Source organism: Chrysochloris asiatica, unplaced genomic scaffold (assembly GCF_000296735.1).
Source record: "Chrysochloris asiatica unplaced genomic scaffold, ChrAsi1.0 scaffold00092, whole genome shotgun sequence".
In the NCBI taxonomy this organism is placed as follows: Eukaryota; Metazoa; Chordata; class Mammalia; order Afrosoricida; family Chrysochloridae; genus Chrysochloris; species Chrysochloris asiatica.
In genome coordinates, this window is record NW_006408610.1 from 5,609,254 (window position 1) to 5,614,434 (window position 5,181).

The window sequence follows — 5,181 nt, forward strand, 5'->3', positions numbered from 1 at the left end:
TCTTGTTTTGTTCATTTGTGAAATATAAGATGTTAATGGACCAGTGTTTTGGGTTGCATATGTTTTCCTTGTATCATGTTAGGCACAAGTATGACTTTACAATGGTCTTTGTTGTTGTTATGTGCTGTGGAGTCGTTTCTGACTCATAGCGACCCTGTACAGGGTTTCCGAGGCTGTAAATCTTTACAGGAGCAGAAAGCCTCATCTTTCTCCCGTGTAACAGCTGATAGTTTTGAACTGCTGACCTTGCAGTTCGCAGCCCGATTCGTAACCACTACGCTAGCAGAGCTCCTTACAATTGTCTTTATTTACAGATTACTTGTATAGTTTATAGATGCCAAGAGGTGGACTATGATAGTTAAAGTTTTGTGTCCACTTGTCTGGACCAGGATTCCCAATGGTTTGCCAGCTGAGTTGTGGTTATCCACATGGTGAGGCCTGGTGTGGCCCTGTGGGCTAATGCGTCAGACTGCAAAGTCGTTTGAACTGCAAGGTTGGTGGTTCAAGCTCACCAGCTGCTCCTTGGAAACCCTATAGAGGGTCGCTATGGGTCAAAGGCACTTAACAACAACAACAACTCTATGATGGTTGGCTATGAATAATGAATGGCCTGCTTCCAATATAATGGATACTCAGGAAAAGCTTGATTGCTTTCTCCTGGGTCTGGATCTTACACTGGGATTGTCTTCTAACTTCTTTGGACTTGAGCCAGTGGCCTGCTCTATTGCCTGCCTGCCTGCCTGCCTGCCAATCTTGGTACACCTGATCCAGACCTGGGAATCTTCTATCTCTATAATTGTGAATCATTTCCTTGACATAAACTTTTATATATATCAAGGAAATATAAATATATAAAGCTTCACTGGTTTTGCTTCTCTAGAGAACCCATGGGTAAGTGACTGAATGACTGAATATTGAATTCTAGACTCATGTCTGCTTTCTGCTGTCTCTCAGTGCCTTTTGGAATCACAAATGACATCTCTTCAATTCCTAAAGATTTGTTCCTTCACATTTGAGAGCCATAGAGCTCTGGTTAATATGCATAGGGAAGGCATCTGTTGGGGCTTATTAAAAGAGATCCTGATGTTGGCCTGGAAAATAGTTTTATAGCCTCTCTCCCCAGGACTCAGATCTGAGGTTTGGGGAAAGGGCAGAAGAAGGACCATTTCTATAGGATCTGGGCATACACAGAAATCATTGGGTGGCTCCAGGGCAGCAAGGAACTCAGCTGGCATGTGCCTACTATGGCAACTTCCAGAGCACAAGAAAGATCAACTTGTACAAACAGCAGCTTTCTCACAGTCAGGTCCTCAGAAAAGGGAGGAAGGAAGAGGTATCCCCATATGTAGCTTCTTAGGTGACACACAACACCCCAGCAATGAGTAGGAACCACGTCCACATTAACCTCATGGCTCACATGTATTGAGTGCTTACCATGGGATAGGCACAGTGCAAGGCACATTAAAATCTATCCTATAGATTGAGAAAAGTAGTAAACTGTAGCACATCAGACACATAGCATTTGATATATTTGATTTGAATCTCAACATTTTGATTCTAAACACCATGCTCTTAATCAAATCCGTAGGGCTGTATGGTATAGAATAGAGAGTCCATAAATAGACTCAAATCTGTGAATTTCATGTATAATAAAAGCATATCTCAAATTAGTGCAAGCAAAGATGGATCTAAAAATAAATGGTATGGAGACTACTACAACCATCTAGAAAAAGGTAAATTTGGATCCCTAGCGTAGTGGTTATATGTTGGGCTACTAATCTCATGGTCAGCAGCTCAAAACTACCAGTGGTTCCATGGAAGAAAGAAGAGGTTTTCTGCTCCTGTAAAGTTTGACAGCCTCGGAAACCCTGTACAGGGTTGCTCTGAGTCAGTACTACAGCATATAACCATCACCTAATAGTATACACAAGGATAAACTCCATACGGATCAAATACATGATTCAATAGATCCATAAAGCCAGAGACATGCTAGATAGAAAACATGAACATGTTCCTTTATAATACTGGAGTAGGAAAAGCCTTCCTAGATATGACTCAAAATCCAAATGGCATAAATGAAAGTTATGATAAATTTAGTTATATAAAAATCTCCAAAGACAAATGATAAAAAGGGGGGGGGGCAATCGAACTTATATGTGAAAAAGGGCCAATTTCCCAATTATATGAAGACTTCTAAAAATTGATAAGATGAAATACAGTGACTTCATAGAAAATGAGGTAAAGGATATGGATGGTATGTGGAGAAAAATGCAAATGAATTTCAATTTCATGAAAAGATTATCATCTTAACTCATAATAAGAGCAAGGCACTGAGACGCTATTTGAAATGCTGTTGAGATACTATTTTCCATAGATCTGATTGGCAAAAGCCCAGAGATTGGACAACAGACACCTTGGTGAGGTTATGGAAAAGCAGGCACTTTCACGTACTACTGGTGGGGACCCACAGTGCTCAGACCCATATGGAGGGCAATTTGACAGTATCTATTAAATTACACATGCATTGACTCTCGAATACAACAAACCTATGTCTGGAAATTTATTCTGCAAATCCACTAGCACATGTACAGAATGACAGATGTCTAAAGTAAGGTATAGCAGCATTGTTTGCCTTGGCAAAGAGGGTCAAAACATCATGGAATACTACACATTAATAAGAAGATAGGAAAAATGCATAGGGACCACTTTCTATTTTGATTTGTTGAAATATACAAGATATATTGTCCAGTGGAAAAAGCCAGGTGCAGAACATGACATTTACCATATTTTCCACATATAACACGTCCGTGTGACTAACACACACATGCATACATCATGCATGGAGCATATAAGAAACCAACACAAAAAATCTGTATAATGTGCACATTCTTTATTTGGGTTGACATTCAAACTGGTTAACTGACTACAAAGTTATTAGCTGTGAAAATTAGAATTTGTATTTGGTCCAAGAATGTAAGAAGGGACAACTTCTTAAAGATTTTGGAAGATTCTTATAACTGAGCATTTCTAGGTTAAATAACAACAATCCAGTTTCAAGTTATAAGTGGCCTACCTCAAGGGAAACACAGCTCTCAAGACTCTTCTAGAAGGGAAATGCAGGTCAAAGATTGGCATTGTAGTATTTGAGGAGTCTTCTGGTACTAAGCCCACTGTATGCCTAACACATCTGACAATGAGGGGCAAGTCTGTCTCAGAACTGGAGGCCTGGTCAGGGGTAAGAAAAGCCCATTGACACCTTTAGACTCCATCATTCTTTGAAAAACCACTTGTTAAGTTCCTTCCAGTAGGTTCAACTCATAGTGACTCTATATAGGGTTTCCGATGAGCATCTGGTGGGTTTGAACAATGACCTTGTTGTTAGCAGTTCAGTGCTTATTCTACAGCACCAAACCAGGACTCCATGCTTGGATATGTTGTTGTTAAATGCCCTTGAGTCAGTTCTGGCTCATAGCGACCCTGTTCAGGGTTTCCAAGGAGCAGCTGGTGGGTTTGAACTGCCAAACTGTTGTTTGAAGTCCAGTGCAGATCTTACAGCACTGGGGAAGTGAAAATTGAGAAAAATGATAACTGAACAAAAAACAAAGTGACTTGAATCAAGAAGATTAAATGGTGGAGGATGGAAGGATAAAGAACTAATATTTATTGCATCTTGTTCACCAGTGTTTTCTTGTTAAATCCTCCATGCAGCTCTGTGAAGTAAGTTTTGTTATATACATTTTTAAGGAAACTGAGGTTCAAATAGGTTCACTAAGCCAACTCAGGAAGGCAGAAAGGGATGAATCAGATCTGTGTTTTTTGCACTGTATGAACTTTTGAGTTCATATTTAACAACAGGATTTTCTAGTGCTTACCACCCTTTCCCAAATAATCCTTATTTCTCCTGGAACCCTTAACTCCAGCTTCCACCAAGATCTGCCCTTTGACTGGCAGCGACATTCACAAGTTCCCTTGTATTAATTCTTTTAGTAGACAATCTTCTGTCTGGGGCCAGCTCTCACATCTAGTGCATGTTACAACTCTTGAGGAATCCTCACGAAAGGATAACTATGTCCCCTCAGAGTTTTTGTTTGTTTTCAGAGCTTTTCTCTTGAAAAAAATTCCTCTAGGACTGCTTTGGTATTCAGTTCAAGTGGTACCATCTTATGTCAAAATCGACATGATGTCTTCTTGCCTAGCACTCCAGGTAGAGTCTCACGTCCCCCTGCTTCCTCCTTTTTTCATTCTTCCTGCTTCAGGAAACTCTCTGATGGGTTAGGAAGAAATCCGTGCTTCCTCTTTGATTTCAGAAGCTTTATCTTAGGGATTCTACTCAAGGACACTTAGCAACCAAACAATCTTGCGAACTAAGGGGCACTGTAGGATAAGCACTAGACTGTGAACCACAGGGTCAACAGTTCACGCCCACCAGCCACTTTTAAGGAGAAAGATGAGGTTTTCTGTTCTCGATAAGATTTACAGACTCAGAAATTACACAGGGTTGCTGAATCAGAACTGACTTGTTAGCACCTAACAACACATCTTGAAGCCAAAAGCAGTTTGTGGCAGGTTTCTAACCAAAAGGTTGGTGGTTTAAGTCCACTAAGCAAAGCTTCAGAAGAAAGGTCTGACCATTTGCTTTTACAAAGATTACAGCCAAGAAAACCCCACAGAGTAGTTCAACTCTGTAACACTCAGGGTCGCCGACAGTGAGAATTACCTCAAGGCCAACAGTTTTGGTTTGGCTTCTAGCGTGGAATTGAGAGTCTTTCTGATTTCACCTCCTCTTTACTGAATCATGGGTCTTCATGTCCTCAAGGTGCCCTGTGTGACAAGTTGTGCCTCTGGACCTTTGGAATCTCTATTCTGATAAGTCATCAGCCATATTTGATCTGGCCCTCATGTTGAAAACGAACTGAAGCATCCATCCCAGGCCCAACATTTTCCAGTCATTCATAAAGACAATTTCTTTCTCTTATTTATTGTTGGCATCTCCTTCTATATGCATTTAATCACTTTATACAGTTTTGAGGTGCTATTCATATGACTGAGGCATAAACATATATGTATACACATGTGTAAAACACACCACATGTTAGATTTCACTGGTGTTTACCCAAGTTAATATGCTGCCATCCTGAGGCGTTTTGTACCATTCCCCCCCCCCCCCACTAAGTTTCTCAG